Source organism: Cololabis saira, chromosome 10 (assembly GCF_033807715.1).
Source record: "Cololabis saira isolate AMF1-May2022 chromosome 10, fColSai1.1, whole genome shotgun sequence".
NCBI classification, from domain to species: domain Eukaryota; kingdom Metazoa; phylum Chordata; class Actinopteri; order Beloniformes; family Belonidae; genus Cololabis; species Cololabis saira.
In genome coordinates this window covers 2,045,937-2,060,477 of record NC_084596.1, presented here as the reverse complement: position 1 = coordinate 2,060,477, position 14,541 = coordinate 2,045,937, and the positions used below count along the sequence as shown (strand labels likewise).

The 14,541-nt window shown below is 42.6% G+C and overlaps 3 non-coding genes across 3 annotated transcripts; 1 reads left to right on the top strand and 2 right to left on the bottom strand.

Moving 5' to 3' along the window:
* Positions 1-605: 605 nt before the first annotated feature.
* trnap-ugg (transfer RNA proline (anticodon UGG)) lies at positions 606-677 on the bottom strand. The gene has a single exon. It is a non-coding gene; the product is annotated as a tRNA-Pro (tRNA).
* Positions 678-2,590: 1,913 nt separating this feature from the next.
* Positions 2,591-2,662, top strand: trnaw-cca (transfer RNA tryptophan (anticodon CCA)). Its single transcript has one exon. It is a non-coding gene; the product is annotated as a tRNA-Trp (tRNA).
* Positions 2,663-3,029: 367 nt separating this feature from the next.
* On the bottom strand, positions 3,030-3,101 carry trnaa-agc (transfer RNA alanine (anticodon AGC)). The gene has a single exon. It is a non-coding gene; the product is annotated as a tRNA-Ala (tRNA).
* Between the last annotated feature and the right edge of the window lie 11,440 nt (positions 3,102-14,541).

Sequence of the window (14,541 nt, the reverse complement as noted above, 5' to 3'; positions counted from 1 at the left end):
GTAATGCTTTCTGTTGGGGAAGAATATGTTTTGGACAATCAGACTTTACGTATGTGTACATGGCTTCAAACTTTTTTGGGAAATGAGTCCTAATTGTTGACTTGACAGACATTAAATTAGACATATAGTCTCACACATATATGTGCAAGAAGACATGTAACATGTATCTTTTTGTGGCGGCACGTTCACTATTATTTAAGTTTGGGATCTGAAGATCTTTTTCTGTTTACCGACAACACCACCTTTGATTAGGGCCCAAGGACCCGTACTAAAGGTCAATTATCACCTCAACAAAAGGACACGAAGGTTCGTTCACTCAGGGATGGAGATAGGGGACAGAGTTCAATAATACAAACAATATTTTATTATTTAAAAAAGGCACATTGGTTGGGGCAATAAAACAAAAAAGGAGCCCAATTAAAGAAAGGGGAAAGGGTTTACGGACTACGCCTTACCGGCTGACCTCTTGGCATGAAAGAGAAGCAAGATGTAGGTTTTCAGCATTCACACATGATGACAATGTTGGTGTTCAGGTAAAGCATTGTACTACAGTCTTGAAACTTTGCTACTTGGAGGAGAAAAATCACAAATTGCATAAATCTCTGGGGCTCGTCCGGGAATTGAACCCAGGACCTCTCGCACCCAAAGCGAGAATCATACTACTAGACCAACGAGCCACAAAACACATATCCGGCAAACAAAAAATCACTGTCAGATCATACCTGTCTAGATGGTTTTTTTTATAACATTAAGGGGGAATAGAAATAGAAACTGAATGATGATCAATAACCTGCTGCACAGTTTCTGTAGTTTAGTGGCTATCGTGTTGGTCTCACATGAAAAAGGTCCCTTGTCTGGCTGAACTTCTGGATCAGGACCTCTCAGTGAACAGATCATATCATCCACTTGAAGATTTACAGCACGGTTTTGTATTAGAAGAACTTCCTCAATGACAGCTTTTTTTAGCAGGAAAAGCACAACTGCCTACAAACAATATGGAAGAGTGATTTTTATCTTATTGACCATTGTTCATATGTATCAGTCATGCATACCCAAAACAGGCTTTCTCCCCGTCGGGGCTTTGAACCCCGGTCTTGTGCGTGACAGGCAGAGATACTGTCCACTATACTAACGAGGACATCTGATAATCTGTGATCAATATTTCACAACAAAATTGGTCCCGGCAGGTTAGCTGTGAGATAAGTACGGGAACAAACCTCAGACTAATGTCCGGGTCCGGGGATCAGGGCTCCCCTGACCGGGCGTTGCGTGGGTGCGGCGGCGGGGTGGCACCATTCCCAGTTGTCTATGTCTTATGTTGTCAGTATAAATGGGGGGATGTTGGACCGTTTCCCCCTCCGTCAGGGGGCTCCAGGGGCGCCCGTGGAGGTACGGTGCGGCCCTGGCCCGGCTCGGAGGGCCGGCCCCCGTCTACTGGATGGCCGGTGGGGGAACGCGGGTGTCCTGCCTCCTGGCTTCGGCCTCCGCTCCCCCTCCTTCCCCCCCTACACGATTCATACGCACATAGGAGAAGGGGTGGGGGGTCCGGGTCGTGGGGGGCATTGTCCCGCGTGGCCCGGCACTCCCCGCCTCACGGTTTTAACAGCAAAGTAGACACTGCACATTCAACACTTAATAAATACATTTGACAAGGACACGTAGTTCGGGAGTGGGGGGTCGGTGTTGGTGTCGGGGTCGGTGGAGAGGGGGGTTCCCTCTCTCCGGGCCTGTCTCCAGTCCCCCCCGCTGCCTCCGCGGCGGGGCGCCCCTCTGGTCTTGGAGGGCCACTTTCGTGAGGGCGGGTGCACCTGCCCGCGTCGGCGGCCGGGGCAGCTCTGTCTCTCCGGGCAGGCTGGCCCCCTGCCGGGTGGGGTCGTTGGTCTGGAGGGTGAGGGCCTCCTTGCCACGTGTCCGGCCCGGACCGGGTGGCGGGGTCTGCCTAGGTCGCGGTCCGCCGCCGCGGGATCCCTGGCTGCTTCTTTCCGCGCCGTGGGGGCCCCGCCCGCGGGGCGAAAAATGTGATATTTCATGGTTTGCAGTAATGGGCGTGGCAAAATGACATCGAGAGTCGTGGGTAGTGTCATCAGACTCGGTTTTGAGTACTTGAACTTCATTGGTGCAAATTAGCCCCGCCCCTTGTTCTGATTGGTTGATATTTCATAGTTCCTATTTTCGGCCATAACTTTTGAATGGTTTGACATAAAGACTCGTGGGTGGTGTCATCGGACTCGGTATTGAGTAATTGACCTTTATTGGTCTGAATTGGCCCCGCCCCTTCTTCTGATTGGTCAATATTTCGTAGTCCCTCTTTTCTGGCATAACTTTTGAATGGTTTGATATAGAATGTCGTGGGTGGTGTCATTTCTGATATGCTTATGGGGGGCGGACCGGGCGGTGGCCATGGGTGCGAGGGCCCGTTCATCGCTGCTTGCAGCTTTAATTATCTTTGTGTCTGTGAAGCGTCTTTGAGATCTTTTAAAAGCGCTCTATCAATGAAATTGAATCTTATTTGATTATTATTTGATTATTATGCCCTCTATGATTAAATTGGTATTAATTAAACAACTTCAGAAATTAAAAGGTCAGAAATGGCTCTGTGGTGCAATGGTAGCAGGTCTGACTCCAGATCAGAAGGTTATGTGTTCAACTCACATCAGGGTCATAATGAAGTTTCAGTTTAGTTTTATCCATCCTCACGAGTTCACCAACCAGACTAACTTTAGCTGCAACAGAAAACTTTGATATGTACCTGGAATTGTTCAAGTCTGCACCATCACCCGCCTTGATGAAAGGAGGAACAAAATTCATTAAAAAAAATAATAATTTCATTTGTTCTTCAAGAGATAAAAGGCATGTTGATTTGTATACACATTTAATGAACAATTCAAAGTATTCAAGTTGATGGTTGTGGCAGCAAGTCCAATTCTTTTTCTGAGATTGTCCAACTCTGAACATAATTAATCCTTTATGTAACAATTACTGTTAGTGATTTTTCTTCCTAACTGTATGAGGTGTAATGACACATTTAATGGAGATGCCGGGGATTGAACCCGGGGCCTCATACATGCTAAGCATGCGCTCTACCACTGAGCTACATCCCCTTCTCGCCCACTCGCCCACCCGTGTTACAACGGAGTGACCCGCAATCGTTCAGATGCTTCAACGAAGGGAACGGGGACCGTGCACAACGAGACGAAGTGCTCAGGCTAGGACGACCAGGAAAGGAGGACAGTCCGGCTGCCAGCGGCGCTGCATCATCTGTCTCCGAGAGACAGAAACAGGGAGAGGGAAAAGGGAGACGCTCATGGCTGAACCACCAGCGGAGCATAAAATCCGCAACCTGCGCACCGGGACCAGAACCAGGAGTTCTAAAAACCCGTGGACGCCACCGACAACCTCCAGGGTATCTAAAAGTAAGAGGCTTGTGTCTGGGCAGAGTTAGTTTAAAGTGGTTAGCGTTGATTGTGTTTGCAGGTGTTTGTTTGCTCATTAGTGTGTAACGCGCTGATCGTCTCTCATGAAGACCAAAAGTCGTTATGTTTGTGTATTATATTGTTACATTTGTGTATTATATTGTTACCTTTGTGTATTATATTGTTACATTTGTGTATTATATTGTTATGTTTGTGTATTATATTGTTACCTTTGCGTATTATATTGTTATGTTTGTGTGTTATATTGTTACCTTTGTGTATTATATTGTTACGTTTGTGTATTATATTGTTACCTTTGTGTATTATATTGTTACGTTTCTGTATTATATTGTTACGGGCCCGTGTAAATGGACCCATGTAACGTGTTCCCTCACTACCGAATAGTTCCTGCTCCTGTTTCCCCGTCAAAAGCTTAGAGCGGCTGTCGTGGATTCAGCTCCGCCCACTGGCTCCTGATTGGGAAACCGCAGAACAATAAAGGTACTGGTGGTGAGAGATAACGTTTCCTTCCCTCCTTACTAACCCGCACGGACAAGTTAGTATCCCGGCGATCAGGCCTCCGATACTTTCAGTATCTGGGTGGAGAAACTTTCCACCGCAGTTTTGAAAAGCGCGTCCACTATCTCTCTTGAGGTCTTACGTGACATGATGTTGTTCGCCATTTTCCTTTTGGTCTACGTAAAGTTGTCTTCCATCACTGGCCTGTCCTCTCGTCGAGAAACATTTGGTCAATTGTGTTGAGAGACGAGCTAACCAATTCCATGATTTTAGAAATTTTTGCAGGATATGAAAAGAGAGGCTCCAATAGAAAACAAAACAGAGAGCATCCACTTTCCGTAAGAGCAGGAGCACTTTCGACAAAGTACTCGGTAACACTTTACAATAAGGGTCCCTTAATTAACGTTAGTTAATGCATTATTAAGCATTAATTAACAGTTTAATAATAGTTAAATAACCATTATTATGTATTACTTAACATTAATTAGCATATTAGTTAATGCATTAATAAACAGTTAGTTAATGCATTATTAAGCATTAATTAACAGTGTAATAATAGTTAAATAACCATTATTATGTATTACTTAACATTAATTAGCATATTAGTTAATGCATTAATAAACAGTTAATTAATGCCTACTGCTCAGAGTTAATTAATACATTAGTAAGCATTAATAAACGTTACATGATGTAATTATTTATCCTTATGTATGCATTACTTAGTATTAAGTAATACATTAGTTAATACATAAGTAAAACGTTAATAATGTCCCTAGTAATCATTTACTAATGGTGTTTATTTGGAGTGAATATGCATTAAGTAACAGCTACCTAATACATCTACTAATCATTCCCTAATGGTGTACATGTTTACTGGATGGGCATTATTAAACAACTATTTAGAGTCTTAAGTAATCATTTCCTAATGGTGCTGTGTATGTTATCAGGTAGCTTACCTGACCTTATGAACGGTAACCTGACATAAACCTTAATAAATGTATAGGAGTGGCTCATAACCATTACTTAACCATTAGTAAAGGCTTGCTGGACCCTTATTGTAAAGTGTAACACATTTATCCCTTAGGTAACACATTATTAATGCTTAACTGCCTCATAAGCATTACTTAACCATAATTAACCATTAGTAAATACTATTCTGGACCCTTATTGTAAAGTGTAACACATTTATCCCTTAGGTAACACATTATTAATGCTTAACTGCCTCATAAGCATTACTTAACCATAATTAACCATTAGTAAATACTATTCTGGACCCTTATTGTAAAGTGTAACACATTTATCCCTTAGGTAACACATTATTAATGCTTAACTGCCTCATAAGCATTACTTAACCATAATTAACCATTAGTAAAGGCTTGCTGGACCCTTATTGTAAAGTGTAACACATGTATCCCTTAGGTAACACATTATTAATGCTTAACTGCCTCATAAGCATTACTTAACCATAATTAACCATTAGTAAATACTATTCTGGACCCTTATTGTAAAGTGTAACACATTTATCCCTTAGGTAACACATTATTAATGCTTAACTGCCTCATAAGCATTACTTGACCATAGTTAACCATTAGTAAATTAAGCAATCACATATAAAGAAGTTTACACTCTTTATTTAAAACAAAATAAAACAGATAATAGATAACATTTGTTATATGTATACATCTTATACATATATATACATATATTTATTTATATATATATATATATATATATATATATATATATATATATACACACACATCTGTGATAACAGATACGTAACAACAATTCGCACAGAGGAGGTCTTTGAACAAACATTATTTAGTAACATAATACAATAACACAGTATGATAGGCTACCCTCTGTTTATCCTCCCTGGAAATGTCTGCTCCCTTTTGACATGATGAGCTATGAGTGGCACCAGTTCCCTCCTCCCCCTCTTCTCCACCAAGCGAAGCACCGGCTTCCCTGGATGTCTTCGCCCTGGCCGCCTCCGCGTGCTTTGCACCCCCAGCATCCCGAACACCCACTTCCTCCGCTTCCAGCCCTCAGCCTTCCTGCCCCTTCCATACTGTGTTTTGGGGAAAATGACAGAACAACAAACAAGATTATTAACCTTGTGTCAGATGCATTTATAATGTTAGCAGGAATAAAGTTGACAAATCTGATTAGACAAAGTAAAATGCAAGATTTCCATGGAATGGATGATTACTATAGCCAAATTTAAGAGTTTCTATAGGAATGATTCTGTCCCATTGTGACGGCCTTACTAATTTGTGTATCTGCACAGCAGTTCCTGTCCTTGTGGCTGAAGAGGGCGGCCGTCCAACCTTATTGGCCACACCTGAGGGTGTGGTCTCACCATTATAAAAGGCTCAGTTGTCAGCCTGCTCACTCTCTCCTTGATTGAGCAGCTGACAGCCACATAGCCAACATGGTGTAATTTGGGTTTGCTTTGGTTGTTTATTCTGTTTTACACACATCTACACCTACACACACTCACTGCATACACTCACAACATGACAACATACTTTACTTTCATTTGGGAGTATATTTAGTTAAATAAATCATCTTTTTGTACCTTGAATTGTGTGTGGAGACTCTTTTGTTGCAAACTGTGAGCCAGGTTTGTAACAAATGGGGGCTCGTCCACTTTGGTGAGTAAGAGACAGTGGTTGCTGTTGAATTTTGTGGCAGTTGCTTAAATTGAAGCATTGGTTTTGGAGGAGTCTCACATATTTAAAGGGTACATATGTGGTGATTTAGGTTGAATTGGATTTCAGGCTCGGTTGGTTACACCTGTAGATAATAGTTAACCTGCCTCATTTTTGTTGTTTGCTTCTGATCCGGTGTGAATAAAACAGCCTTGTCAGTGGAACTACTTCCCCGATAGGTATCAGAACGATATTCATTCGTGGATTCGTTGTTTTTTTGTTTTAGTTTGTTGTTTTTGTGCATTAGTATGGCCACAGCCTTGTGCTTCGGGTACACATCCATGACTGACTAGGTAGGTCGCCATTTTAATGGTTGCCTGGCCGGGTCATTGGGCTTAGTGTTTAAATCTCCCACCAGCGCTATTTGCATGAAGACTAGGGTTGAGACAGACAGTTAGTTTTCGGGTTAGGTAGGTAGCCAGGGGGAAGGTTGTTCCACATTGTGACTGTCATATCGGGTTGGTAGTAAACATTTGTGGTCAGTTTGTCAGGTTAGCCTAGAGTGTCAGGTGTAAGTACTTGGTTTTTGTGGATCAGCTGTTCCAATTATGTCTGCAATCGAGGATTTTTTGCAGAATCCTAGTGAAAGTCTGCTGGAGACTTGCACCAAGGATCGTTTGTTGAAGGTGGCAGAGCATTTTGGTGTTGAAATCCCCAGTCAGGGGCGTAAAGCTAACATTTTGTGTGCACTAAAGGATGGTTTGGTTCAGTTTGGGGTTTTGTCTTCTGAAATTGAAGGTAGTGACACCCAGTTGGCCGGGGACATTTCTCCTCAGGTTGAGCCAGAGCTGTCGCAGAAGTTTGTGAGGCCTATAGCTGGGATTGAGGTGCCTTTAACTTTTGAACAGAAAAAAGAACTGTTGACTTTGCAGAATAAATTACAAACTACTCGTGCACAGGAGCAGGCTCTAGAGATGGAGAAGTTCAAATATACTATGAGGTTACGTGAAGCTGAGCTGCAGCAGGCGAGAGAGCTCAGGAGTTTGAGCGTTACAAGCTGGATTTAATCAAGGAGGGGAAGATTCTTGATCCCATAGCAGTTGGGAAGGGAGAACCTGTGGCAGGTACCTCTCTGACCTTTGATGTCTCTGGTTCTTTGCGGTTGGTGCCCAAATTTTAAGAGAAGGATACAGATACATTCTTCTTGCTCTTTGAGAGGTTGGCCAAGAACAGGAAGTGGAGTGATTCTGAGCAGACCCTCCTGTTACAGTGTGCATTGACTGGTAAAGCCCAGGAGGCTTATTCTGCTTTGCCTTTATCAGACAGTGTTAACTATCTCAAGGTTAAAATGGCAGTCTTAAAAGCATATGAATTGGTGCCTGAGGCTTATCGACAAATTTAGGAGTGCAAGAAAGCATGAGGGAGAGACTTATGTAGAGTTTGCACGTGAATTGTCTACCCTCTTTGGTCGTTGGAGACTGGCCTCTGATGCTCAGACTTTTGAACAGTTGAGTGAACTACTGTTGCTAGAACAGTTTAAAGAAACGCTTCCTGAGCGCCTGGCTATTTATTTGAGTGAGAAGAAGGCTAAGACTTTGGCTAAAGCTGCTGTCATAGCTGATGAATATGCCCTGATTCATAAAGTACGTTGGGACTATGGACGGAGGGATAATGTTGTTGGTGGTCATCAAAAAGGTACCGGGAGTGATTCTCTTCCTTCCAAGACAGGAAATGCTGGTAGCAAGTTGGATTCAGGTCAAACTTGTAACTACTGTTTAGGAAAAGGTCATTGGAAAGCTGACTGTTCAGCAGCTTACCAAGCCGTCAACATTAGCTGCTCATTCTTTGTCCGAGACTCTGTTTCCTCTTGAGGAATCTGTTGCTTCTTCTACAGAAGACTCTGGTCAGGCTAACAGTGATGAAATTGATCCTGGTTATCACAAGCATGTCAGTGATGGGTTTGTCTCTTTGGTAGGAAGTGATAAAAAAGTTCCTGTCAAAATTTTGCGAGACTCTGGTGCTTTAGACTCCTTCATAGTGGCATCTGTGTTGTCTTTTACATCAGCCACTGACACTGGTGATTCGGTTATGGTCAGGGATATGGGGTTGTCTGTGTTCCCTGCGCCCTTGCATAAGGTAGTGCTCTTTTCAGATCAGGTTAAGGGGGAAGTAGCTTTGGCAGTGCGTCCTGCCCTGCCAGTTCAGGGTGTGCAGGTAATTCTGGGTAACTATCTGGTTGACGGTCCATTCCCAGGGGCCTCTCCCTCACCAGTGGTAACTTGCTCTCCTTTGGTAGACCAGGTTGAGTGCAGAGACCTCCAAGCAGCCGTACAAGGGCTTCAAGCCTCACCTGGGCTACGTCAGCATCCCCAAACAGGAGCCCCTGAAGTTGCACTGCGAGCTGTGCAGCATCGTGTCCGGCTCCGGGCAGATGTTGGGCCAGGCATCCGGCCCAGAGATCGACCGCTCGCCATGCGTCTGGCGCATGAACAACGACCCCACGCGGGGGTTCGAGGACGACGTGGGCCAGCGCACCACCCTGAGGGTCGTCTCCCACACCAGCGTCCCCCTGCTGCTGCAGAAGCCCCAGTACTTCTTCGGCCAGGCCAACGACACCGTCTACGTCGTGTGGGGGCCGCTGCGGAACATGGGGAAGGACGGGAGAGGCATCGTTTACAACTTGCTGCGCCAGGCCTCGGTGAACTACCCTCACGCTCGTATCTACGCCACATTAAAGGTTCCGAAAATGTTGTGGCTGATGCATTGTCTCGTGCGTTGCCTGCATAATGCATTTTATCAGTTGTCCCTTTTTGCTCTGCGCTGTTTTTCTCTCCCTCCTGCTCTTAATTTGCTTCTCCAGGTACCAGAGTTGCTGAGTGGGTGTGGGTTGGGTGAGCAGTTTAGAAGTGGATTTGGGATGTTCTTGTAAGATGAGAGAACTGTTGAAATGTTCCTGTGTATTGTTTGTATTATGTTGTTTTGAGACCACCTTGGGGCCTCATTTATATGGGTGGGGGTGTGACGGCCTTACTAATTTGTGTATCTTCACAGCAGTTCCTGTCCTTGTGGCTGAAGAGGGCGGCCGTCCAACCTTATTGGCCACACCTGAGGGTGTTGTCTCACCATTATAAAAGGCTCAGTTGTCAGCCTGCTCACTCTCTCCTTGATTGAGCAGCTGACAGCCACATAGCCAACATGGTGTAATTTGGGTTTGCTTTGGTTGTTTATTCTGTTTTACACACATCTACACCTACACACACTCACTGCATACACTCACAACATGACAACATACTTTACTTTCATTTGGGAGTATATTTAGTTAAATAAATCATCTTTTGGTACCTTGAATTGTGTGTGGAGACTCTTTTGTTGCAAACTGTGAGCCAGGTTTGTAACACCCATTCTGTTTTTCATCACTATAAGCATGAACATTATAAATGATGGGCTGCTGTTTCAACTTGGCTTCTGTCGATCGGCAATCCAATCGTTTCACTGCGATTGAGAAGACAATCAATGTTTCATGTTTTTTTTTCTTGCCGATGTTATAAAACATACACACATGCTGCTACAGCTGTGTAGCGCCACACCCATTGTGCTCTGGCTCAGCTGATCGACGCTCAGACAGCAGTTAGATCTTGCAGTTTTTAACTCTTTTTATACACACAAAGTACATCCAAATACCAGGCTAAAAAATACAGTATAGATCTCCACATTAGCATGGTGGACCAGAGCATGTGAGGGAAACAGAGCGGGTGAGAATTTTCTTTCTCCTTGCTCACAGACCTGTCCAAAAAAGCAGCATTGTACACTTAAACCCAAACCTGGCATCGTCAGATTCCAGTATGAGTTCTGTTTCAGATCTCTTCCCTCCCACAGTTTGAATAATTTAATCAATTACAAACTTTTCGATAACAAACAGATCCAGCTAGAAAACAAGCTGGTTGTGGGTCAGGTATGGGTGGCCCTGGAGCTAAATTGGAGCAGGATGGAGCAGGAGCGCTGGTCCAACTTTTAAAATAAAAATCCGCACCCTGCTCCCTGCTGGAGGCCGCATATTTGCACTTCGCCACCAACTTTTACTGTTGCGCTTGTATTTGGTGCCTTTGCATCTTCAATTGGTAAATGTCTTTGACATAACATTTAAACTCTTCTTTCTAAACATATTTCTGATAATTGCACATGATTTTGTAATGTTTTACCTCAAAATTCTGATCAAAATTTACATATTGAATCTTTGAATATACTAATTAATTTTTCCACATTGGTGATGTGGTTATAACTAGTCTTGTTTCCAAACTCTAATATTTCAAAATGATTGTCTGGGGAAGTTCCACCTCAATTTTGTAAAAATAAGCGGGTGTCTGGGTGGAAACGTTTTGTGAGAAAAAAACAGTGTTGCAAAACCAACCAACAGTCTTTTAGGGTGGGCCTTTCGTTGCTAACATTGCTGACGTTTCTGGTAAGGTGTGTGCAAAGCAGAGCTAACCAATCATTGGTTGAGGACGAAAGACTAACACAGATTTTCATTTAATTTCATTTACTTGTTCTGCCCATGGAAACATTCAAATTGTACCAAAGGAAATAGCAAACAGTTGCATCTTTATCCATGTTCAGAAAGGAGCAGGAAAAAGAAAACTCTTATTTAACCTGCCTATTTTACCTATTTTACCTTTTCAAATAAGCTGGTTGCAACCAGCAGTAGCACTATTACAAAATCCTGCACTAACTTCCCCAGACATTCAAGTCTTGTCCAGTCTCGACCTGAACGTTGGGCATCACAAGACTAAGTCATAATTAGCAGCCTAACAATTTGTAGCAGTTAATATAAAAAGTTACCTTTCTTTTATGTCTGAAGTGACTCATCTATCACCACGAAATGCTCCTTCCCCCAATTCTCTGTCCTTCTCTATGATGCAGCCTCTCCATCGCTGTCACGCAGACCTCCCGTTGCTTTGCCATTCTTGAAAGGGTTCTTGAGGATGCAGCAATGTTGTCCATCATGAAATCAAGCTGGTGAATAATAATAATAATAATAATAATAATAATAATAATAATAATAATAACAATAATAATACTGACCAAAAAAGTTATCCCACAATGTTAACCAAAGTTACCTACCATTCAAATCGGTCCACAGATCCACCATCTTTTTCTTCAGCTTCATTTTGTGATGACACCGGTTGCACTTGACTTTCCATCTCAGTATTTTTTTCTTTTGGAGCCATTCAATTAGTTTGAGGTGTTTGTGTGTTTTTTTTTGCCTTCTGTCAGCTCACTCAACTTGTTTGCTAACTTTAACCCACTAAAATGAAACCCACTAAAGTGCTCCTAATATGAAACGTGCAGCTTGGTAAATGGCTATCCTATTAAAATTACTGTCCGTCCTGCCAGAACATTCTGCTCCTCCTACAAGGCAGTTACACCCAGGTTACACTCATGGATGTATTATATAACTGGATACAGCATCAAAATGGCCGCCCATTCATTTCAATGGAGTTTGCTCACCCAGCGCATCCGCCGAAAAAATCTCGGACTTCCTGGTTTACTTCCTGGTACACGGGCCCATAGAGCATGCGCAGTTGAGTCACCTCCCATGATGCTCTGGGGCCTCCCATCATGCCCCGGGGCAATGTGAACGAGCGCTGCGCGCTCTGGACAAGCGCTGCGCGCTCATGAGTCCTTCAGACCGGTAATGATAGATGTACACAATGAAATTAGGGATTTATAGGGCAAATCAACCGATGCTGTTCTCAAAGTCATGGTTATAGACTATACATGGTTCATTTGTGTGTTTTTTTTAATTAAAGATAAAACGAGTCATTTTTATTTAAGATGAGACACCCCAGGTTAATAGGCTAAAATAGGGTAAAAATGTAAATAGCAGGTATCACCATGAAACTTCCCAAGTTTATTACTTACATTAAGACAAATATTTTTTGTATTACAAGTTTTGTCAAGTATTATGTTTATGTCAAATATTATGTTTAAATGTGGTTAATTTGTGGAGTTTTATTTTTTTGAGTAAGGATAAAACGAGTCATCTTTATAAAAACAAACAAACAAAAAAACACATGGCATTCCCCACAATAACACAAGCTGTCATATGCTATTTATCTATATACCTTTGGGTAAATCTTTTTGTCTATTAATGATCGTGCAGTCCGAATGTTAGGCGTAATTAACTTTGCATTTTCTCTGATTCTTTTACAGCTTCTGGGCTCACATTAAGTGTTATTCCTGCCTGATATCTTATTTTCACAAACCATACACCGTTGGCTACAACGGAAATGTTTAAGTACAAGAATGACAAACCATTATTATTCTTGCTATTAAACATTTCCGTCTGTGATCCCCCTGGTCAGGGCGTTTAGACCGAGTGTGACCTGAGCGTCCCACCTGAGCTCTGTGCCATAGCGCGCAGCTCCAGCTCAATGAATGACAGAGGGTCTCCTGCTCAGCTGCTGCTCAACACTGATCAGAGCAGCTCCCCCTCGTTTACTGAGGTTTTATTATAAACCCAATGTCTTTTGTCATGGAAAAAAAAATTAAGAGACCGCTTGCAAGTGTTTCTTAAAAGCATATCTAGTCATTCTTTTAAATATCAACACAAACAACTCCTTGATGAGCATTTCTTTCATTTAAATACATTTTTGTATTTGTATTAAGCAAATACAGATACAAATACAGCAAATATCAGATTTGAATTAAGCAAATACAATGGGTTATGGGTTAAGCGTAGAACTTGGGGGGGAAGAACAAACAAAAAAAAAGCAAATAAATTACACAAGTCACACAAGTGTAATTTATATATATATATATATATATATATATATATATATATATATATATATATATATATATACACACACTGTGTCTGTCCTGTTTGGTGGCTGAACCAAACCAGACAATCAGGCAAGTGCAGAGTAAAACTGGATCAGCAGCTCCAGATGTAGGTTGACCTTCCTGTGCCGGCGCATGAAACGCATGCTCTGCTGGGCAGAGGAATACCTGGAACACCAAAAGATAAAACTTATCCATTACAAATATAAAGAACATAAAATCTCAGTCGGGTCACTTTTGACCCATGTTGTGCATCAGAGGGTTAAAAACGAAAGCTGACAAGAGACTAATAACAGACTTTAACTATCATAAAGTTAAACTAAATCGATGTGACCAAACAAAAACACACCTTTGAGCCGTGTTTTCCACTTTTCTGAGTGATTATTCCGCCGAACGGCTTAGATTCAGCCATGCTCGTTCCCGAGACACACACGACCGCGCTTTGCGAGTGCACGGACAAAGCCGTGACGTCACGCCCAAAAAGAGACTTTTCTTTGACTTTTCTGGCCGTTATAAAACATTTTTGACGGATATAAAGTCCATGACTTAAAAATATAGAATACAAAGATTAGTAATTGCCGGTGATTACAGCTGGAGGTTCCTGTGAACAGTTTTAGAGGCTTCTCTTTTACTATTGCGGTCTATGGGAAAAAAGCTTTCTGGGCCCCATGGGATTTTCTGTTGCAGTACCGCGGCTGGACACTGGAAAAAATCGGCGTGGCTTCTGAGCGCGAGGCTGGGGGGTTGGTTACACTGCGATAACTCCTGCGTTCTGGTCAGCCCCCGGGTCTGGCAGTCAGAAGGCGCGCCGATTTTTTCCAGTGTCCAGCCGCGGTACTGCAACCAAAAATCCCATGCGGCCCAGAAAGCTTTTTTCCCATAGACCGCAATAGTAAAAGAGAAGCCTCTAAAACTGTTCACAGGAACCTCCAGCTGTAATCACCGGCAATTACTAATCTTTGTATTCTATATTTTTAAGTCATGGACTTTATATCCGTCAAAAATGTTTTATAACGGCCAGAAAAGTCAAAGAAAAGTCTCTTTCTGGGCGTGACGTCACGGCTGACGTCACAGCCGTGTCCGTGCATTCTACAGATGTTTTATATTAATATATA